The following is a 24770-nucleotide window of genomic DNA, read 5'->3' on the forward strand; positions in this document are numbered from 1 at the left end:
TGAACAGAAGAGAAATCTAAAGCAAATCAGTATCTGGGGTAACCACCCTTTGCCTTCAAATCAACATCAATTCTTCTAGGTACACTTGCACACAGTTTTTGAAGGAACTCGACAGGGAGGTTGTTCCAAACATCTTAGAGAACTAACCACAGATCTTCTGTGGATGTAGGCTTGCTCAAATTCTTCTGTCTCTTCATGTAATCCCAGACAGACCCAAAGAGGTTGAGATCAGAGTTTTGTGGGGCCCATATCATCACTTCCAGGACTCCTTGTTCTTCTTTACGCTGAAGATAGTTCTTAATGAAATTGGCTGTATGTTTGGGGTCGTTGTCCTGCTGCAGAATAAATTTGGAGCCAATCAGATGCCTTCTTGATAGTATAGCATGATGGATAAGTACCTGCCTGTATTTCTCAGCATTGAGGACACCATTAATCCTGACCAAATCCCCAACTCCATTTGCTCAAATGCAGCCCCAAACTTTCAAGAAACCTCCACCATGCTTCACTGATGCCTGCAGACAGTCATTATTGTACCGCTCTCCAGACTGTCAGCGACCAAACTGCCTTCTGTTACAGCCAAATATAAAAAATTTAGACTCATCAGTCCAGAGCACCTGCTGCCATTTTTCTGCACCCCGGTTCCTAAGTTTTCGTGCATAGTTGAGTCACTTGGCCTTCTTTCCAAGTTGAAGTTATGGCCTTTTGGCTGGAATTCTTCCATGAAGACCACTTCTGGCCAGACTTCTCTGGGTGTACATGGGTGTGGCACCCCGGAACTGTGTGTGTGCCCCTTTGAGAGACCTTTATTGGAGCTCCGCAGCAGCATGAGAAGTGATGGTGCAGGAGGAGTTAACTGCAGTCCTGGGTCCGGTCATGTGGCCTCAGTAGAGAAAGCTGATTGGCGAGAGGATGCTGGGAGAAGCAAGAAGTGCTGGGAGGAAGAAGGTAGAGAGCGTGGTGTGTGGGTTTATTCCATCTGACGTACCTAGGGGAGGAGACACGTCACCAGGGGGAGGAGCTACGTCCGAACAGGGTACCCAAAAAGTACCCTCGCGGGCTCGCTTCGCTCGCCACGCTTTGGGCTCGGTGGCTCACTTCGCTCGCCACCAGATTACTAAAGGTAATAGTTGGTGGCGTGGATAGTAGAGCAACTGTCCAGCTGGCCTAGCTCCTCCCCCTTGTGTCATAACTCCTCCCCCTGACAGAAAAGGTCCCTTAGCCCACTTGGATTTAGCTTCAACCGTGGTGTGTGCTGGCAGATGGAGGAACACGGAGCAGAGCAGGATCTGTTAGTGGGAGAGAGAGAGCCGCAGTACGCAGGGTAGTGAGAGTAGTGATGACAGCAGCTGAGTGTTGCCGGGGAGTGTTGCCGGAGAGCGGGAGTTGAGTTGGCACAGCTGGAGGACTGGACACCGCCAGGCCTGGTGGTAGGCACAGATGCCGCAGCCATCTTGAGGGATGAGAGTGAGGAGCCTTTACAGCAGGGATGGCCAGCTTAAAATTCCATTCCCTGGGTCTGAGTGAGTACTGCCACAAACAAGTTTACTTTTCAGCCACCACCACCTGTGTTACAAACTAGCGAGAGATTAAGAAGAGTGCAGCCAGCGGTACCATATTGTACTAGCTACCATAAAACTGAGTTTAGAACAAGTTCAAGAGAAACGTTTGTGTTCCAGAGCAGAGTTCAAACGCAAGGATAAAAGACATAGCTGTGCTAGAGGACTGAGGGGGTAATTCAGATCAGTCACACTGACATGCGGGGGGACGCCCAGCACAGGGCTAGTCCGCCCCGCATGTCAGGCCCTACCACCCCTGCATGGCGGCGATGCTTTTGTACCAGACAAGTAGCTCCCTGCCAGCGCAGCTCCTGCGTGCTGGTAGGGGGCTAACCACCGCGTCCCGGGCAGCAGTGGCTGCATGTGGCATCAAGCAGCTGCTGCGGCCTGCCCACCTAATGGTCTGGACATGCCTCCGTTGTCCAGACCGCACCCCACCAACGGCATTCTAATGCCAGTGGCATGCCCCCTCCCACCCCACGACCACCTCTGCCTGCCATGTGTGCGCACTGCGAATAGTAATTCAGACTGCGATCGCTGGCGCTGCAGCAATGCAGTCTGAATTACCCCCCTGAGCTTGTGCAACGCCGACAAATAGTTATTGCTGGAAGGACTGAGCTAATTAAACAAGTGTTGATCAAGCCCTGCAACTGAAGAGACTGAATTTGTTTCATACACAAAACACCTTATTGTGACATAAGTGCCATTGGCAAGAGACTTTGCTATTCTTACGCTAGGTACTATACATCCTCTTAGCAATAAAGAACTGAGTTATATTGACATTTCCTTTCCCTGGATCCCCTTTTGGTAACTGTGTGCCCATTTCCCCATTCACGCACTGTGGCACAGCAAACTTTAACAAGAACTCCAACAATTATTGCCGGTGAAGATACATGTTACCTTAGCTAGGGAAAGTTAGAAAGTCAGTAGTTAGGATTACTAAAATGCATTGTCTTTATCCTTCTTGTGATCACATTGTAGAATGGAATGCACAGTGCATTTAATTTTCCTGATTCCAATGATTTTATGTTGATTTTGTGATTCAATTGTTTCTCATCCTGATTCTAATTCTTCTTTGTGATTCTAATAATTTGTCTTCTGCAAATTGGATGACCTTTTGAGGTGTGAGCTGTAGAAAAATTGCATATTCCTGTTTTCTTGTATGGCAAAGTCTTCTTTATTGTGATTTACCACCCGAGCAACATTCCTTGATCAACTAATCATCCCAAATCCAGAGTTCATTGCAGATCAATAAAAAGACTTCCTTTGGAATTGCAGACTCACTTCTGATTCGTATCAATCTTTCCTACCTCTCTGAGCATGGTACTACTGCCGTATATATCCAGTGATACTACCGCATATGTCCATTGATACTGCCGTATATGTCTAGCGGTACTGCCGTATATGTCTAGCGGTACTGCCGTATATGTCCAGCGGTACTGCCGTATAATTCCAGTGATCCTGTCGTATAAATCCAGTGATCCTGCCGTATAATTCCAGTGGTACTAGCATATAATTCCAGTGATCCTGCCGTATAATTCCAGTGATCTTGACGTATAATTCCAGTGATCCTGACGTATATTTCCAGTGGTACTGGCTTATAAATCCAGTCCAGTGATACTACATATATGTCCAGTGATACTACCGTATACGTCCAGCGGTACTGCCATATATGTCCAGCATTACTGCCGTATAAATCCAGTGATCCTGCCGTATAATTCCAATGGTACTGGCGTATAAGTCCAGTGATCCTGCCGTATATGTCCATTGATACTGCCGTATATGTCCAGTGGTACTGCCGTATAAATCCAGTGATCCTGCCGTATAAGTCCAGTGATCCTGCCATATAAGTTCAGTGATCCTGCCGTATAAGTCTAGTGATCCTGCCTTATATGTCCATTGATACTGCCGTATATGTTCAGCGGTACTGCCGTATAAATCCAGTGATCCTGCCGTATATTTCCAGTGGTACTGCCGTAAAAATCAAGTCCAGTGATACTGACGTATATGTCCAGTGATATTGCCATATATGTCCAGCGATACTGCCGTATATGTCCAGCGATACTGCCGTATAATTGCAGTGATCCTGCCGTATAAGTCAAGTGATCCTGCCGTATAAGTCCACTGATCCTGCCGTATAATTCCAGTGGTACTGGTGTATAAGTCCAGTGATCCTGCCGTATAATTACAGTGGTACTGGCGTATAAGTCCAGTCCAGTGATACTGCCGTATATGTCCAGTGATACAGCCGTATATGTCCAGGGGTACTGCCGTATATGTCCAGCGGTACTGCCGTATAAATCCAGTAATCCTGCCGTATAATTCCAGTGGTACTGGCATATAGATCCAGTGATCCTGCCGTATAAATCCAGTGATCCTGCCGTATAATTGCAATGATCCTGCCGTATAAGTCCAGTGATCCTGACGTATATTTCCAGTGATCCTGCCGTATAATTCCAGTGGTACTGGCGTATAAGTCCAGTGATCCTGCCGTATAATCACAGTGGTACTGGCGTATAAGTCCAGTCCAGTAATACTGCCGTATATGTCCAGTGATCCTGCCGTATAATTAAAGTGATCCTGCCGAATAACTCCAGTGGTACTGGCGTATAAGTCCAGTGATCCTGCCGTATATGTCCTTTGATACTGCCGTATATGTCCAGCGGTACTGCCGTATAAATCCAGTGATCCTGCCATATAATTGCAGTGATCCTGCCGTATAATTGCAGTGATCCTGCCGAATAATTCCAGTGATCCTGCTGTATAATTCCAGTGATCCTGCCGTATAAGTCCATATAATTCCGTATAAGTCCAGTCCAGTGGTGCTGCCATATAAGTTCAGTGGTGCTGTCCTGTGCTGTATATTATTTACTACAAATAAAGGGGTTATTAATATTTAATCCAAATAATTTTTACAGGGTTTGTCCTGTGTGGTGTAGAGCTACGCTCTCCTGTACCGCATATTGGCCCTCATTCCGAGTTGTTCGCTCGGTATTTTTCATCGCATCGCAGTGAAAATCCGCTTAGTACGCATGCGCAATGTTCGCACTGCGACTGCGCCAAGTAACTTTGCTATGAAGAAAGTAAGTTTACTCACGGCTTTTTCATCGCTCCGACGTTCGCATTGTGATTGACAGGAAATGGGTGTTACTGGGCGGATGCACGGCGTTTTAGGGGCGTGTGGCTGAAAACGCTACCGTTTCCGGAAAAAACGCAGGAGTGGCCGGAGAAACGGTAGGAGTGCCTGGGCGAACGCTGGGTGTGTTTATGACGTCAGCCAGGACCGAAAAGCACTGAACTGATCGCACAGGCAGAGTAAGTCTGAAGCTACTCAAAAACTGCTACCTCGTTTGTGATCGCAATATTGCGCATACATCGGTCGCACATTTAAGAAGCTAAGATTCACTCCCAGTAGGCGGCGGCTTAGCGTGTGTAACTCTGCTACATTCGCCTTGCGAGCGATCAACTCGGAATGAGGGCCATTGTTATATAACTCCAGAACAATAATGTAGAACAAAAATTTGGAGGATAAAATAGGGAATGATCAAGAACCAATTCCTCCTAGTGCTGAAGCTGCTGATAAAGACGATGAAATCCCATCAACATCGTCTGCCAAGGCCGATGCCCAATGTGATAGTAGAGGGCATGTAAAATCCAAAAAGCCAAAGTTCAGTAAAAATACCCCAAAAAACAAATTTAAATGGTGTGAGGAGAAATGTAAACTTGCCAATATGCCATTTACGACACGGAGTGGCAAGGAACGGCTAGGGCCCTGGCCTATGTTCATGACTAGTGGTTCAGCTTCACATGACAATGGAAGCCCTCATCCTCCCACTAGAAAAATGATAAGAGTTAAGCTGGAAAAAGCACAGCAAAGAACTGTGCAAAGATGGTATCACAAATCCCCAAGGAGAGTCCAAGTGTGTCAGTGGTTGCGATGCCTGACCTTCCCAACACTGGACGGGAAGAGGTGGCTCCTTCCACCATTTGCACGCCCCCTGCAAGTGCTGGAAGTAGCACCCACAGTCCAGTTTCTGATATTCAAATTGAAGATGTCACTGTTGAAGTACACCAGGATGAGGATATGGGTGTTGCTGGCGCTGAGGAGGAAGTTGACGATGAGGATTCTGAGGGTGATGTGGTGTGTTTAAATCAGGCACCGGGGGAGACACCTGTTGTCCGTTGGATGAATAAGCCCATTGTGATGCCTGGGCAAAATACCAAAAAAGCCACCTCTTCGTGTGGAATTATTTCTCCACAAATCCGGACAACAGGTGTCAAGCCGTGTGTTGCCTCTGTCAATCTGTAATAAGTAGGGGTAAGGACGTTAACAACCTAGGAACATCCTCCCTTATACGTCACCTGCAGCGCATTCATCATAAGTCAGTGTCAAGTTGTGAAACTTTGGGCAAGAGCATAAGCAGTCCACTGACACCTAAATCCCTTCTTCCTCCTGTACACAAGCTCCTGCAAGCTACACCACCAACTCCCTCAATGTCAACTTCCTCCTCAGTCAGGAACGTCAGTAGTCCTGCAGGCCATGTCACTGGCAAGACTGAGGAGTCCTCTCCTAACCTGGATTCCTCCAGAGGATCCTTGAGTGGTACGCCTACTGCTGCTGTTGCTACCGCTGCTGTTGTTGCTGCTGGGAGTCGATCGGCATCCCAGAGGGGAAGTTGGAAGACCACCCGTACTACTTCAACTAAGCAATTGACTGTCCAACAGTCCTTTATGAGGAGGATGAAATATGACAGCAGTCATCCTTTTGCAAAGCGGATAACTGAGGCCTTGACAGCTATGTTGGTGTTAGACGTGCGTCCGGTATCCGCCATTAGTTCAGTGGGACTTAGAGAATTGTTTGAGGTACTGTGTCCATGGTATCAAACCCCATCTAGGTTCCACTTCACTAGGCAGGCGATACTGAGAATGTACAGAGACGTCAGAAAAAGTGTCCTCAGTGTCCTATAAAATGCAGTTGTACCCACTGTTCACTTAACCACGGACATGTGGACAAGTGGAACAGGGCAGACTAAGGACTATATGACTGTGACAGCCCACTGGGTAGATGTATGTCCTGCCGCAGCAACAACAGCTGCGGCACCAGTAGCAGCATCTCGCAAACACCAACTCGTTCCTAGGCAGGCTACGTTATGTATCACCGCTTTCCGCAAGAGGCACACAGCTGACAACCTCTTATGGAAACTGAGGGACATCATTGCGAATGGCTTACCCCAATTAGACTCTTCAGGGGATTTGTGATATCGGACAACGCCACCAGTATTGTGCGTGCATTACATCTTGGCAAATTCCAGCATGTCCCATGTTTTGCACATACAATTAATTTGGTGGTGCAGAATTTTTTGAAAAATGACAGGGGCGTGCAGGAGATGTTGTCTGTGGCCCGAAAAATTGCGGGCTACTTTCGGCATTCAGCCACCGCGTGCCAAAGACTGGAGCGACATCAAACACGCCTGAACCTGCCCTGCTATCACCTGAAGCAAGAGGTGGTAACGAGGTGGAATTCAACACTCTATATGCTTCAGAGGATGGAGGAGCAGCAAAAGGCCATTCAAGCCTATACATCCACCTACGATATAGGCAAAGGAGGGAAAATGTACCTTACTCAAGTGCAGTGGAGAATGATTTCCGTCTTGTGCAAGGTTCTCCAACCCTTCGAACTTGCTACACGTGAAGTCATTTCAGACACTGCCAGTTTGAGTCAGGTCATTACCCTCATCAGGCTTTTGCAGAAGCATCTGAAGAAATTGAAGGAGGAGCTAAGACAGAGCGATTCCGCAAAGTATTTGGGACTTGTGGATGGAGCCCTTAATTCGCTTTGCCAGGATTCAAGGGTGGTCAATCTGTTGAAATCAGAGCACTATGCTGTATCTCTCTTTCCGGCAGACACAAGTCTGCAGAGGTTCAAAGACCTGCTGGTGAGAAAATTGTCAACTCAAGCGGAACGTGACCTGTCTACAGCTCCTCCTTCACTTTCTCCCGCAACTGAGGTTGCGAGTAAAAGGATAAGATTTCCTAGCCCACCCGCTGGCGGTGATGCAGGGCAGTCAGGAGCGAGTGCTGACATCTGGTCAGTACTGAAGGACCTGCCAATGATTACTGACATGTCTACTGTCACTGCATGTGATTCTGTCACCATTGAAAGAATGGTGGACGATTATATGAGTGACAGCATCCAAGTAGGCATGTCAGACAGTCCGTACATATACTGGCAGGAAAAAGAGGCAATTTGGATGCCCTTGCACAAACTGGCTTTATTTTACCTAAGTTGCCTCTCCTCCAGTGTGTACTGCGAAAGAATGTTTAGTTCAGCCGGTAACCTTGTCAGCGATCGGCATAGGAGGTTACTTCCACAAAATGTGGAGAAGATGATGTTCATCAAAATGAATTATACATTCCTCCGGGAAGACCTTGACCAGCAATTGCCTCCAGAAAGTACACAGGGACCTGTGATGGTGGATTCCAGTGGGGACGAATTAATACTCTGTGAGGAGGGGGATGTACACAGTGAAAGGGGTGAGGAATCGGAGGATGAGGTCAAAATCTTGCCTCTGTAGAGCCAGTTTGTGCAAGGAGAGATTGATTGCTTCTTTTTTGGTGGGTCCCAAACAAACCAGTCATTTGAGCCACAGTTGTGTGGCAGACCCTGTCGCTGAAATGATTGGTTTGTTAAAGTGTGCATGTCCTGTTTATACAACATAAGGGTGGGTGGGAGGGACAAAGGACAATTCCATCTTGCACCTCTTTTTCTTCTTTGCATCATGTGCTGTTTGGGGCCTAGTTTTTTTAAGTGCCATCCTGTCTGCCACTGCAGTGCCACTCCTTGATGGGCCAGGTGTTTGTGCCGCACACTTGTGTCGCTTAGCTTAGTCATACAGCCACTTCGGTGCAACCTTTGGCCTAAAAACAATATTGTGAGGTGTTCAGAATAGACTGGAAATGAGTGGAAATGAATGTTATTGAGGTTAATAATACAGTAGGATCATAATTACCCCTCAATTCTGTGATTTTAGTTGTTTTTATGTTTTAAAAAAAAATCATCTAGATCCAAAACCAAAAATAAAACACGAAAGGGTGGTTTTGGCAAAACCAACCCAAAACCAAAACACAAGTGGGGAATTAGAACCAAAACCAAAACACAAAACACGAAAAGTGCCCGCCGCACATCTCTAGTTATCAGTACATACATAGAGGGTAATTCCAAGTTGATCGCAGCAGGAATTTAGTTAGCAATTGGGCAAAACCATATGCACTGCAGGGGAGGCAGATTTAACATGTGCAGAGAGAGTTAGATTTAGGGTGGGTTATTTTATTTCTGTGCAGGGTAAATACTGGCTGCTTTATTTTTACACTGCAATTTAGATTGCAGATTGAACACACTCCACCCAAATCTAACTCCCTCTGCACATGTTATATCTGCCCCCCCCCTGCAGTGCACACGGGCCAGTATTTACTAAAAATCCAAATTTGTCCGATTTGTGTTTTTTTTTCTAAGTCCCAATTCGGGAATTCACTAAGCACCAATCTCGGCAGTGTTTGGACTATTCGTAATGGTTTGATTTGCAAAGTTCCGAAATACGAATGAATAGACCATCGGTCAAACACGGCTGTTATTTCATACAATACGGGCATTCACTATTCATTCGTATTTGGGTGTTAGTTTCTGAGTGCTCAAGTGCGGGTCTGTTTTTTTAGATACGTTAAAAAAAGCAGCAAAAAAATAGACCTGCTTTTTCCAGTCGAGTTTGGATAACCATGCACGGATCAGTGAGATCTGTGCATGGTTATCTATGGGAAAGGGTCTGTTTAGTGTAAAAACTGAAAAAAAAATTGCAAGGGGTCCCCCCTCCTAAGCATAACCAGCCTCGGGCTCTTTGAGCCGGTCCTGGTTGGAAAAATATGGGGGGGAAAATGACAGGGGTTCCCCCATATTTAATCAACCAGCACCGGGCTCTGCACCTGGTCCTGGTTCCAAAAATACGGGGGACAAAAAGCGTAGGGGTCCCCCGTATTTTTGAAACCAGCACCGGGCTCCACTAGCCAGGTACATAATGCCACAGCCGGGGGACACTTTTATACTGGTCCCTGCGGCCCTGGCATTACATACCCAACTAGTCACCCCTGGCCGGGGTACCCTGGAGGAGTGGGAACCCCTTAAATCAAGGGGTCCCCCCCTCCAGCCACCCAAGGGCCAGGGGTGAAGCCCGAGGCTGTCCCCCCATCCAAGGGCAGCGGATGGGGGGCTGATAGCCTTTTGAAAAAATGTGAATATTGTTTTTAGTAGCAGTACTACAAGTACCAGCAATCCTCCCCCGCAAGCTGCTACTTGGAGAACCACAAGTACCAGCATGCGGTGGAAAACCGGGCCCGCTGGTACCTGTAGTACTACTACTAAAAAAATACCCCAAAAAAACAGGACACACACACCGTGAAAGTATAAGTTTATTACATACATGCACACCTCCATACATACATACTTACCTATGTTCCCACGAGGCTCGGTCCTCTTCTCCATGTAGAATCCTTGGGGTACCTGTGAAAAAAATTATACTCACATAATCCAGTGTAGAATCAGACCTTTGTATAATCCACGTACTTGGCAAAATAATAAAACGGAAACCCGACCACGCACTGAAAGGGGTCCCATGTTTACACATGGGACCCCTTTCCCCGACTGCCAGGACCCCCCCTGACTCCTGTCAAAGAGGGTCACTTCAGCCAATCAGGGAGCGCCACGTCGTGGCACTCTCCTGATTGGCTGTGTGCTCCTGTAGTGTCTGTGAGGCAGCACACGGCAGAGATACAATGTTGCGCCTATGCGCTCCATTGTAGCCAATGGTGGGAACTTTGTGGTCAGCGGTTGACCGAAAGTAACCTCACCGCTGACCGCAAAGTTCCCACCATTGGCTACAATGTGTTTTGTGATTCCTTGTGTTTTGTCAGGCAGTGTTTTACTCATCACTCCCGTAAAACACTGCCTGATATTACGAATCACATCGACATCGGAAAAAACGATTGTGCAAAACTCGGCAGCTTAGTGAATGATCGTATCAGGATTCAAAAAGTTGCAGTAAAATGCACCCGATACTATTCGAGTTCAAACACCCTTCAAAACGGCCAAAACACGAATCTTTGTAAATATACCCCATGGTTTTGCCCAATTGCTAACTGAATTCCTGCTGCGATCAACTTGGAATTACCCCCATAGCCTCTGGTATAAGTCTTAGCAATTATACGTACATCAGAATTCATTCCAGATTCAGAGGCAGTATCTAACCATACGACCATCTGTGGCACCATCGATAGTGGTGGATTGTACTTTTGGTTCCATTGGTTAGTTGCTGAAGCCTATGCTGATTTCCTGGTGGTTGAGCCAGTACTTGGCGCTGAGGTGTTGGTCCTGGGTTGTGTTCCTATTTAAGAGACACATCCCAGCTGCCCAGAGTTTTTGGGAAGTGCACAGTTTACCGAATTCCAGTTAGTTCTCTGAGTTCCACCAGTTCAGCTGTCTGAGTTTCTGGCTGGGGGTTCCAGCCTCACGGTTCTGGGGTCCAGGCCTGAAGCTGAGTTCCTCTCACTAGTTCCTGGGGCTGACTAGTGAGTTCTAGTTTCCTTGTTCAGTAACCATGTGTGGTGCACACGACCCAAGTGTAGATGTAATTTACCTTATCGGTGCGGGGAATACCCCAGTTCTTGTTATCCGGCAGTTCAGAGACACCTGCCGGGGACTCAAGGAGCAAGTAACACTAGGGCTATGCAATCAGGGGCTTTTATTATTCCACAAATGTTACACTCTGCCTGTGTACTATGTCACTGGGGCGAGAACCCCTGAATTTCTCTATGCTGTCAGACATCTGGTTAATAAACAGGTCACTTCAATAATGCTTCTGCACTTGTAACAAACACAACACGTTTAGTACAGTGGTCTCATCAACAGTAAGTGAGTTACTTTATCTATAGCTTATATAACATATCACAATAGTGCTATTAATACTAGTATGTCCCACTCACTATTTTAGGCTAGCAACGGAATACCTTTTATTACTAACACTTGCAAGTGTGTGGTAAACAAAACCCGACCTGTGCACAGGGATTTAAGTCTCTATTCCTGTAAATAGGGTTTACACTAGAGATGAGCGGGTTCGGTTTCTCTGAATCCGAACCCGCCAGAACTTCATGTTTTTTTTCACGGGTCCGAGCGACTCGGATCTTCCCGCCTTGCTCGGTTAACCCGAGCGCGCCCGAACGTCATCATGACGCTGTCGGATTCTCGCGAGGCTCGGATTCTATCGCGAGACTCGGATTCTATATAAGGAGCCGCGCGTCGCCGCCATTTTCACACGTGCATTGAGATTGATAGGGAGAGGACGTGGCTGGCGTCCTCTCCATTTAGATTATAAGAGACTGAGAGAGATTTACTGGAGCTGACTAGGAGGAGTACTGTTACTGTAGAAGTGTAGAGACTGAGTGGAGAGAGTTTACTAGTGAGGACAGTGCAGTTTACTTTATAATCCGTTCTCTGCCTGAAAAAAGCGATACACAGCACACAGTGACTCAGTCACATACCATATCTGTGTGCACTGCTCAGGCTCAGGCCAGTGTGCTGCATCATCTATTATCTATATATAATATTATATATATCTGTCTGACTGCTCAGCTCACACAGCTTATAATTGTGGGGGAGACTGGGGAGCACTACTGCAGTGCCAGTTATAGGTTATAGCAGGAGCCAGGAGTACATAATATATTATATAGTGAGTGACCACCAGACACACAGTGCAGTTTATTTAATATATCCGTTCTCTGCCTGAAAAAAGCGATACACACAGTGACTCAGTCAGTCACATACCATATCTGTGTGCACTGCTCAGGCTCAGGCCAGTGTGCTGCATCATCTATATATATTATATATCTGTCTGACTGCTCAGCTCACACAGCTTATAATTGTGGGGGAGACTGGGGAGCACTACTGCAGTGCCAGTTATAGGTTATAGCAGGAGCCAGGAGTACATATTATATTAAAATTAAACAGTGCACACTTTTGCTGCAGGAGTGCCACTGCCAGTGTGACTGACCAGTGACCTGACCACACTGACCACCAGTATAGTTAGTAGTATACTTATATTGTGATTGCCTGAAAAAGTTAAACACTCGTCGTGTGACTTCACTTGTGTGTTTTTTTTTTTTTTATTCTATAAAAATAAAACTCATTCTGCTGACAGACAGTGTCCAGCAGGTCCGTCATTATATAATATATAATATATACCTGTCCGGCTGCAGTAGTGATATATATATATTTTTTATATCATTTATCATCCAGTCGCAGCAGACACAGTACGGTAGTTCACGGCTGTGGCTACCTCTGTGTCTCTGCACTCGGCAGGCAGTCCGTCCATAATTGTAATACCACCTAACCGTGGATTTTTTTCATTCTTCTTTATACATACATAGTTACATAGACATCTTCTCTTTATCAACCAGTCTATATTAGCTGCAGACACAGTACAGTACGGTAGTTCACGGCTGTGGCTACCTCTGTGTCTGCACTCGGCAGGCAGTCCGTCCATAATTGTATACCACCTAACCGTGGATTTTTTTCAGTCTTCTTTATACATACATAGTTACATAGACATCTTCTCTTTATCAACCAGTCTATATTAGCTGCAGACACAGTACAGTACGGTAGTTCACGGCTGTGGCTACCTCTGTGTCTGCAGTCGGCAGGCAGTCCATAATTGTATACTAGTATCCATCTCCATTGTTTACCTGAGGTGCCTTTTAGTTGTGCCTATTAAAATATGGAGAACAAAAATGTTGAGGTTCCAAAATTAGGGAAAGATCAAGATCCACTTCCACCTCGTGCTGAAGCTGCTGCCACTAGTCATGGCCGAGACGATGAAATGCCAGCAACGTCGTCTGCCAAGGCCGATGCCCAATGTCATAGTACAGAGCATGTCAAATCCAAAACACCAAATATCAGAAAAAAAAGGACTCCAAAACCGAAAATTAAATTGTCGGAGGAGAAGCGTAAACTTGCCAATATGCCATTTACCACACGGAGTGGCAAGGAACGGCTGAGGCCCTGGCCTATGTTCATGGCTAGTGGTTCAGCTTCACATGAGGATGGAAGCACTCAGCCTCTCGCTAGAAAAATGAAAAGACTCAAGCTGGCAAAAGCAGCACAGCAAAGAACTGTGCATTCTTCGAAATCCCAAATCCACAAGGAGAGTCCAATTGTGTCGGTTGCGATGCCTGACCTTCCCAACACTGGACGTGAAGAGCATGCGCCTTCCACCATTTGCACGCCCCCTGCAAGTGCTGGAAGGAGCACCCGCAGTCCAGTTCCTGATAGTCAGATTGAAGATGTCAGTGTTGAAGTACACCAGGATGAGGAGGATATGGGTGTTGCTGGCGCTGGGGAGGAAATTGACCAGGAGGATTCTGATGGTGAGGTGGTTTGTTTAAGTCAGGCACCCGGGGAGACACCTGTTGTCCGTGGGAGGAATATGGCCGTTGACATGCCAGGTGAAAATACCAAAAAAATCAGCTCTTCGGTGTGGAGGTATTTCACCAGAAATGCGGACAACAGGTGTCAAGCCGTGTGTTCCCTTTGTCAAGCTGTAATAAGTAGGGGTAAGGACGTTAACCACCTCGGAACATCCTCCCTTATACGTCACCTGCAGCGCATTCATAATAAGTCAGTGACAAGTTCAAAAACTTTGGGTGACAGCGGAAGCAGTCCACTGACCAGTAAATCCCTTCCTCTTGTAACCAAGCTCACGCAAACCACCCCACCAACTCCCTCAGTGTCAATTTCCTCCTTCCCCAGGAATGCCAATAGTCCTGCAGGCCATGTCACTGGCAATTCTGACGAGTCCTCTCCTGCCTGGGATTCCTCCGATGCATCCTTGCGTGTAACGCCTACTGCTGCTGGCGCTGCTGTTGTTGCCGCTGGGAGTCGATGGTCATCCCAGAGGGGAAGTCGTAAGCCCACTTGTACTACTTCCAGTAAGCAATTGACTGTTCAACAGTCCTTTGCGAGGAAGATGAAATATCACAGCAGTCATCCTACTGCAAAGCGGATAACTGAGTCCTTGACAACTATGTTGGTGTTAGACGTGCGTCCGGTATCCGCCGTTAGTTCACAGGGAACTAGACAATTTATTGAGGCAGTGTGCCCCCGTTACCAAATACCATCTAGGTTCCACTTCTCTAGGCAGGCGATACCGAGGCTTTCCAGAATACGCACACAGCTGAAAACCTCTTACGGCAACTGAGGAAGATCATCGCGGAATGGCTTACCCCAATTGGACTCTCCTGTGGATTTGTGGCATCGGACAACGCCAGCAATATTGTGTGTGCATTAAATATGGGCAAATTCCAGCACGTCCCATGTTTTGCACATACCTTGAATTTGGTGGTGCAGAATTTTTTAAAAAACGACAGGGGCGTGCAAGAGATGCTGTCGGTGGCCAGAAAAATTGCGGGACACTTTCGGCGTACAGGCACCACGTACAGAAGACTGGAGCACCACCAAAAACTACTGAACCTGCCCTGCCATCATCTGAAGCAAGAAGTGGTAACGAGGTGGAATTCAACCCTCTATATGCTTCAGAGGTTGGAGGAGCAGCAAAAGGCCATTCAAGCCTATACAATTGAGCACGATATAGGAGGTGGAATGCACCTGTCTCAAGTGCAGTGGAGAATGATTTCAACGTTGTGCAAGGTTCTGATGCCCTTTGAACTTGCCACACGTGAAGTCAGTTCAGACACTGCCAGCCTGAGTCAGGTCATTCCCCTCATCAGGCTTTTGCAGAAGAAGCTGGAGGCATTGAAGAAGGAGCTAAAAGGGAGCGATTCCGCTAGGCATGTTGGACTTGTGGATGCAGCCCTTAATTCGCTTAACAAGGATTCACGGGTGGTCAATCTGTTGAAATCAGAGCACTACATTTTGGCCACCGTGCTCGATCTTAGATTTAAAGCCTACCTTGGATCTCTCTTTCCGGCAGACACAGGTCTGCTGGGGTTGAAAGACCTGCTGGTGACAAAATTGTCAAGTCAAGCGGAACGCGACCTGTCAACATCTCCTCCTTCACATTCTCCCGCAACTGGGGGTGCGAGGAAAAGGCTCAGAATTCCGAGCCCACCCGCTGGCGGTGATGCAGGGCAGTCTGGAGCGACTGCTGATGCTGACATCTGGTCCGGACTGAAGGACCTGACAACGATTACGGACATGTCGTCTACTGTCACTGCATATGATTCTCTCAACATTGATAGAATGGTGGAGGATTATATGAGTGACCGCATCCAAGTAGGCACGTCACACAGTCCGTACTTATACTGGCAGGAAAAAGAGGCAATTTGGAGGCCCTTGCACAAACTGGCTTTATTCTACCTAAGTTGCCCTCCCACAAGTGTGTACTCCGAAAGAGTGTTTAGTGCCGCCGCTCACCTTGTCAGCAATCGGCGTACGAGGTTACATCCAGAAAATGTGGAGAAGATGATGTTCATTAAAATGAATTATAATCAATTCCTCCGCGGAGACATTGACCAGCAGCAATTGCCTCCACAAAGTACACAGGGAGCTGAGATGGTGGATTCCAGTGGGGACGAATTGATAATCTGTGAGGAGGGGGATGTACACGGTGATATATCGGAGGGTGAAGATGAGGTGGACATCTTGCCTCTGTAGAGCCAGTTTGTGCAAGGAGAGATTAATTGCTTCTTTTTTGGGGGGGGTCCAAACCAACCCGTCATATCAGTCACAGTCGTGTGGCAGACCCTGTCACTGAAATGATGGGTTGGTTAAAGTGTGCATGTCCTGTTTTGTTTATACAACATAAGGGTGGGTGGGAGGGCCCAAGGACAATTCCATCTTGCACCTCTTTTTTCTTTTCTTTTTCTTTGCATCATGTGCTGATTGGGGAGGGTTTTTTGGAAGGGACATCCTGCGTGACACTGCAGTGCCACTCCTAGATGGGCCCGGTGTTTGTGTCGGCCACTAGGGTCGCTAATCTTACTCACACAGTCAGCTACCTCATTGCGCCTCTTTTTTTCTTTGCGTCATGTGCTGTTTGGGGAGGGTTTTTTGGAAGGGACATCCTGCGTGACACTGCAGTGCCACTCCTAGATGGGCCCGGTGTTTGTGTCGGCCACTAGGGTCGCTAATCTTACTCACACAGCTACCTCATTGCGCCTCTTTTTTTCTTTGCGTCATGTGCTGTTTGGGGAGGGTTTTTTGGAAGGGACATCCTGCGTGACACTGCAGTGCCACTCCTAGATGGGCCCGGTGTTTGTGTCGGCCACTAGGGTCGCTAATCTTACTCACACAGCTACCTCATTGCGCCTCTTTTTTTCTTTGCGTCATGTGCTGTTTGGGGAGGGTTTTTTGGAAGGGCCATCCTGCGTGACACTGCAGTGCCACTCCTAGATGGGCCCGGTGTTTGTGTCGGCCACTAGGGTCGCTAATCTTACTCACACAGCTACCTCATTGCGCCTCTTTTTTTCTTTGCGTCATGTGCTGTTTGGGGAGGGTTTTTTGGAAGGGACATCCTGCGTGACACTGCAGTGCCACTCCTAGATGGGCCCGGTGTTTGTGTCGGCCACTAGGGTCGCTAATCTTACTCACACAGCTACCTCATTGCGCCTCTTTTTTTCTTTGCGTCATGTGCTGTTTGGGGAGGGTTTTTTGGAAGGGCCATCCTGCGTGACACTGCAGTGCCACTCCTAGATGGGCCCGGTGTTTGTGTCGGCCACTAGGGTCGCTAATCTTACTCACACAGCTACCTCATTGCGCCTCTTTTTTTCTTTGCGTCATGTGCTGTTTGGGGAGGGTTTTTTGGAAGGGACATCCTGCGTGACACTGCAGTGCCACTCCTAGATGGGCCCGATGTTTGTGTCGGCCACTAGGGTCGCTTATCTTACTCACACAGCGACCTCGGTGCAAATTTTAGGACTAAAAATAATATTGTGAGGTGTGAGGTATTCAGAATAGACTGAAAATGAGTGTAAATTATGGTTTTTGAGGTTAATAATACTTTGGGATCAAAATGACCCCCAAATTCTATGATTTAAGCTGTTTTTTAGTGTTTTTTGAAAAAAACACCCGAATCCAAAACACACCCGAATCCGACAAAAAAAATTCGGTGAGGTTTTGCCAAAACGCGGTCAGGCGCTCATCTCTAGTTTACACCCACAGTCACTGTCCCATTCACCGTTGCTGGGTATCAGAATCTGCCTTTGAGCAGGTAACCCAGTGTTAATATGGGGATCCGGTCTGAAGATCGACAGTGTCTAGGTCGACAATGTTTAGGTCGACCACTATAGGTCGACAGTCACTAGGTCGACATGGATGGAAGGTCGACAGGGTTTCTAGGTCGACATGTGCTAGGTCGACAGGTCTAAAGGTCGACATGAGTTTTTCACATTTTTTTTTGGGATTTATTCATACTTAACAATCCACGTGGACTACGATTGGAACGGTAAAGTGTGACGAGCAAAGCGGTAGCGGAGCGAAGGCACCATGCCCGAAGCATGGCGAGCGAAGCGAGCCATGCGAGGGGACGCGGTGCACTAATTTGGGATCCCGGTCACTTTACGAAGAAAACGACACAAAAAAAAAATAAAAATCCTCATGTCGACCTTTAGACCTGTCGACCTAGCACATGTCGACCTAGAAACCCTGTTGACCTTCCATCCATGTCGACCTAGTGACTGTCGACCTATAGTGGTCGACCTAAACATTGTCGACCTAGACACTGTCGATAAAACGAACCACACCCGTTAATGTGAGGTATGGAAGGAGAGAAGGGGAGTCACGTGTCTTTGTAATAGCCCTGGCTCAGTTCTGCGGTGGCTGAGAGGGTACCCAATAGCACTGGTTCAAATCCGCGATGGCGGTGCTGATGCCCAGTGTCCTTGGCTAAAATCTGCGGTATTGTGAGGGTGCCCAGTACCTTCCCCAGTTGCCAGCTCCAGCTGGATGTCGCGGTCCCTGGCCCACACAGTATCCCGTGGTCACTGTAGTCTCATGTAGACGTGCCCGCACGGCAGCTGCCTGTGCGTAGTAGGCCTCTGTGGAAGTGATCACTGCCTGGCTGTCTCCAATCCTGGGTCACGCTAGTGTGGGCGCTATGCATTGCCGCACTCAGCTCTGACCCCTTGTCATGCTCCGGGAACACCCCCGCCGCGTCACTCTTGGTCCGCGCCACGTGTGTCCACATGTGTCCTCTTCTGCATGCTGTCCACACTGCAGCACCTGCTCCTTCCCGCAGCGCTCAGCACACTCTCTTCACTCAGGTCAGAGGTTATCAACACAGGGGCTTCTTCTCTTCCTGCTTTACAGAGCTGAGTCTGCCTTCCCTGGCTCCTAGTGTCCCTCTTGTTCCATTAACCCTGTGTTATCAGGATCTCTAATAGTCTGAGGGAATCTCTGAGGTCTCTAGGACAATCTTGCTGGGACTGGGATACCACACATGGTGGAGCAGAGTCATTCCCACTTCTTGGTCCACGCAAGCCTATGCACGGATGTCACATTCAACCTCCCAAGTTCCAGTTTTTCTCGTCAGTCCAGCCTCAGGGTCCTGACTGGGAAGTCTGTGACAAATAACCTATATGTATAAGAGAGGTTTCTGGCCACCCAATACATCAGTCAGTGCTGCAGCCTGGAAGCAGCAGGACCTGTCAGCTGGAGGGCTCTAAGGAAGGAGGGGGTGCAGTTATATGAGAGAAGGTACGATTCATGGGGGTTATTATTAAGGGGTCTATTCATGAAGCAGTGAAAAGAGTGGAGAAGTGAGACAGTGGAGAAGTTGCCTATGGCAGCCAATGAGCTGCTCTGTATAATTTTAAAGTATGCAAATTCTAAATGTTACTTCAATGCTGACTGTTTATACTGAGACCACTGAAGAGCATATATCACCAATCTGGCCTTTTTCTTTACCATGATGGCTTCCAAGTTAGTCTTATCATAGGATAGAAAAGAGACCGGTACGATGTAACACCTTTTTTTATGTGTTTTCAAACTTAACGGGTTTGGTGTTAACAGTCATAATGTTGATATTTATCATGGCGAAGTGAGAAGGTCGACATTTCGTTCTGGAGGCTCCAGTGGCATCTTCACGGGTTCCGGCGGTCATGTGACCATCACTTCTGGGTCAGACCTCTGGTAAGTATTTGACCGCTTTCTCTAACCCTTATCTCTACCCTCTACCACCTACCGCCTAACCTTGTCCCTCCCAGCAGCAATATGTCACCTCTAGACATCATGAGAGTGTTGACACGTTGCTTATTGACATTTCAACGATGTTGATATCATAACTGTTGACATTGTGGTTCTGCTATTATCAACCTTTGATCACATTCCAACCTCATAATATAGAGGTGTCTCACTGGCAATAATGGAGGTCATTCCGACCCATTCGCATGCTGAAGTTTGTCGCAGCGGTGCGAACGGGTCGGAACTGCGCATGCGCTGTGGATGCATTGCGCATGCGCGTCGTTGCCCGGCGACAGCCGTCGCCGGCCAGAGGCTTCGCTAGCGGAAAAAGTGATCGCAGCGGCGATCGCAGGAAGACTGACAGGCGGGAGGCATTCCGGGGCATCAACTGTCCGTTTTCCAGGCGTGGTGAGGCGAACGCAGGCGTGTCCAGGCGTTTGGAGGGCGGATGTCTGACGTCAATTCCGGGACCTTTGTCGCTGGATCTGTCGCACAATGTAAGTAAGTCTGACCCTGGTCTTGTTTTGCAGGAAACTTTTTTAGCATAGCAGCCCTGCTATGCTAAAATACACTCCCCCATAGGCGGCATCAAGTTGATCGCATGAGCAACAAAAAGTTGCTTAGTGCGATCAACTCGGAATGAGGGCCAATGTTGCCTGTTTTAACAAGATCTACAGACCCATCAATCAATATCAATTCTTAATTTGGTGTTTATAAATACTGAAAAACATCTTAAAACTAGGTGCTTCATTGCGACCTACGGGCGCTCCTCACACCGTCGGATGGGGCTGCGCCCCCTTAACCCCTGCAGAGACGTGGGGCGTCAGGGAGGGGACGCAGAGACGCGGGGTGTCAGGGAGGGGACACAGAGACATGGGGCGTCAGGGAGGGGACACAGAGACGCGGGGCGTCAGGGAGGGGACACAGACGGGGAGGGGACACAGAGACGCAGGGCGGGGACACAGATGCAGGGAGGGGACACAGAGACACGGAGGGGACACGAAGACGCGGGCGGCAGGGAGGGGATACAGAGATGCAGGACGGCAAGGAGGGGACACAGACGTGGGGTGGCAGGGAGGGGACACAGACGCAGGGTGGCAGGGAGGGGACACAGACGCGGAGCGGCAGGGAGGGGAAACAGACGCGGGGAGGCAGAGAGGGGACACAGAGACGCGGAGCGGCAGGGAGGGGACACAGAGACACAGGGAGGGAACACAGAGGCAGGTCGGCAGGGAGGGGACAGGGCGGCAGGAAGGGGACACAGAGGCAGGGTGGCAGGGAGGGGACACAGAGGCAGGGAGGGGATACAGAGACGCAGGGCGGTAGGGAGGGGACGCAGAGACTCAGGGCGTCAGGGAGGGGACGCAGAGACGCGGGGCGGCAGGGAGGGAACGCGGAGACGCGGGTGGCAGGGAGGGGACTCAGAGACGCGGGCAGCAGGGTGGGGACTCAGAGACGCAGGGCAGCAGGAAGGGGACGCAGAGACGCGGGGCGGCAGGGAGGGGATGCAGAGATGCGGGGCAGCAGGGAGGGAACGCAGAGGCGCGGGCGACAGGGAGGGGGCGCAGAGATGTGGCGCGCAGAGAGGGGACACAGGCAGGTCGGCAGGGAGGGGACACGGGGGCAGGGCGGCAGGGAGGGGACACAGAGACGCAGGGCGCCAGGGAGGGGACACAGAGACGCAGGGAGGGGACACAGAGACGCGGGGCGCCAGGGAGGGGACACAGAGACGCGGGGCACCAGGGAGGGGATACAGAGACGCGGGGAGGCAGGGAGGGGACACAGAGATGCGGGGCGGCAGGGAGGGGACACAGAGACGCGGGACGGCAGGGAGGGAACACAGAGATGCGAGGCGGCAGGGAGTGGACACAGAGACGCAGGGAGAGGACACAGAGGCAGGTCGGCAGGGAGGGGGCACGGCGGCAGGGAGGTGACACAGAGACAGGACGGCAGGGAGGGGATGCAAAGGCGCGGGGCGGCAGGGAGGGGACGCAGAGACTCGGGCGGCAGGGAGGGGACGCAGAGACGCGGGGCGGCAGTGAGGGGATGCAGAGAGGCGGGGCGGCAGGGAGGGGACACAGAGACGTGGGTCGGCAGGGAGGGGACGCAGAGATGCGGGGTGGCAGGGAGGTGTCGCAGAGACGCGGGACGACAGGGTGGGGACGCAGAGACGTGGGGCAGCAGGGCGGGGATGCAGAGACGCGGGGCGGCAGGGAGGGGACGCAGAGTCGCAGTGCTGCCTGTGCACTCTCTCTCACCTGTGAAGTTGGTGCAGCGTCCACAGTACCACGCGTGCTGTCCCCCGTCTCTGGCCTGTGGAGCCGGCAGCCCAGTCCCTGTGGTGTGTAGTCCGGGGATGGTGGGAGGCAGCGTTGTCTTAGGTGTGCGGAGGAGGCTGCAGGTGTCTGTACGCGGCGCAGGGAGGGCTATGAAGCCTTCTCCTGCGCCACCCGTCCCTCCTAATGTGTATGGCGGCGGCAGCAGTCAGGCGCAGGTGATGATGCGCCGTAACTGCACTGTCTTCATCCGTTGTGCGGACGGCGTCTGGCGGGACAGTGGGTCCCAGGCGCGGCTGCAGTGCGGGAGCTGCCGCTTGGGTGTGCAGAGGGCGGGAGGGGTGGTGCGGGCTGCGGCTGTCTGGTCGGCCGTGGTGCGGGCGGCGGGGTCCGGCCACCGTGTCCGTGGCACGGATGGCTGTGAGAGATGCTGGGCTTGTGCGGCGGGTGGGATCGGTGCTGTGGGGTTAGGCTAGGCAGTGTGTGCTGGTCCGTTATGCGTCAGGTGTGGGGGTGTCTGGGCCGTCAGTGGCTGCATGTGGGAGCTGGTGGAGGGTGGGTTTGGAGGTGTGTGGTGCGGGTGGCATTGGGGTGTAGGTGGCTGTGTTTGTGGGGAAACCAAGGGAGGGTCCATTTTTACCTGGCACTGTGGTGGGTCCGTCCCCTGGCGGCTTCTGTGTGGGGATGGTGGGTGGATTCTGTGCCTGCTGCTCCGTTCTGCTAGTGGTGTGCTGGGACAGGGCAGGAGCTGCTAACTCCACCCAGCCCTGTGACTCCACCCAGCGTTAGAGGGCCAGGCACAGAGTCACAGGGCTAATATATAGGAGATAGATTAGCTGGTTCTTCTAGTCCCTCCCATTTTCAGTCCAAACTTTGTGGAGTGTGCATTTTATATCTTATCCATTATGATCGCAAATGATCTGTTTGCACCATCTGCCTGCTTATTTGACATACAGGATTTAATGAATAAGGATTAGCATATAGGAGGGGAGTGGAGGCAGCAGGAAGCCGCAGACTGAGAGTTATATAGATGAAGGAGCAGGGTCCCCCAGCAGCACAGAGTATATCAGGAGATGAGTGATATGCTATTGCAGACAAAGCTATATGTGGTAGGGGCAGTGACATGATGTGAGGAGGGGAATAGATGCAGCAGGGAGCCACAGACTGAGAGTTATACAGAAGAAGGAGCAGGGTCCCCCAGCAGCACAGAGTATGTCAGGAGATGAGTGATGTGTTATTGCGGACAAAGCTGTATGTGGTAGGGGCAGTGACATGATGTGAGCAGGGGAATGGAGGCAGCAGGAAGCCACAGACTCAGATTTATATAGTGGAAGGTGTAGGTCCCCCAGCAGCACAGAGTATATCAGGAGATGAGTGATGTGTCAGTGAGGACACGGCTGCATGTGACAGCGGCAGTGACATAATGTGAGGAAGGGAATGGAGGCAGCAGGAAGCCACAGACTGAGAGTTATATAGAGGAAGGTGCAGGGTCCCCCAGCAGCACAGAGTATATCAGGAGATGAGTGATGTGTCAGTGAGGACAGGGCTGCATGCGACGGGTAGTGAGATGACGAGAGGACTGAGAGTTATATAGAGGAAGGTGCAGGGTCCCCCAGCAGCACAGAGTATATCAGGAGATGAGTGATGTATCAATAAGGTCATGGCTGCATGTGACGGGTAGTGAGATGACGAGAGGACTGAGAGTTATATAGTGGAAGGAGCAGGGTCCTCAGCAGCACAGAGTAGTGATGATGACAATTCTGTCTGAAAGTTGATACATTTCCAGTAGCTTGTATAAAAGTATATATCAAAGTGTCATGTAAGTAGGCCTATGAAATACAGTAATCCTAATATTATTTACAGTATATCAATCTATAATATGTATGTGCAATCACATTTCTAAATTGTAGGTAGTTTATTTTGTTCAACCCAGCGAATGACCGGCATAATGATTGTAATAACGCCATGTTATCAGGCCTCTTGCTAACCCACCTGAAGCCCCGTTAGCAGAGCTTCTCCAATATAATGAGCTCTGGCAGGTAACCCTCCTATGACCCAGGCTCCTGTTGCTTCAGAAGGAAAATGACAGAAAGATAAAACGTCAATGGAAACAATTTAATGGGCTCTGCTCGTTCTGCTTAGAAAAACCTTTCCCAGCTTGAAATCTTTGCTGTGAAACAGAGTTAAATTGGGCCCCCATGTGGAGGAGCTGCCTAATCAGATGTCTGCTGGAGGAGAGCTGGCTTTGAACTGTGCCCCGGCCACTCTGTAGCTTCTCCTGTACCGTGTCTCTCCTAAATGAGAGCAGGAACTCCGTTCTTCTAAGGCTGCGTAGCTGGCAGAGCGGCCCATTGCCCAGTCATCCCGAAAGAACCGGCTGTGAGCCAAAGTCAGCCACTTGCTCTATGGTCACCCTGTGTGACCCGGCTTAGCAGGGAGCTGATGACCCAGCATTAGTCTCAACACTGTCAGATGACCCGACAGCAGGATAGGTCTCAAGTTCACGTTCAATGAAATCGTCCTCAATATAAACCGGTGAAGCAGGCATTACCTTAACCCATATATAATTGCTGAGGGGCTGGCGCATCGGGAGTATTACACCTGTGGCATAAAATCACTGTGAACTCCCAGAACGTGGACACATAAACGCCTGCCACCAACGCTAATCTGCGCCTGAAGAGGGAGGGAAGCTGCGCTCTAACA

Source organism: Pseudophryne corroboree, chromosome 1 (assembly GCF_028390025.1).
Source record: "Pseudophryne corroboree isolate aPseCor3 chromosome 1, aPseCor3.hap2, whole genome shotgun sequence".
Classification (NCBI taxonomy): Eukaryota; Metazoa; Chordata; class Amphibia; order Anura; family Myobatrachidae; genus Pseudophryne; species Pseudophryne corroboree.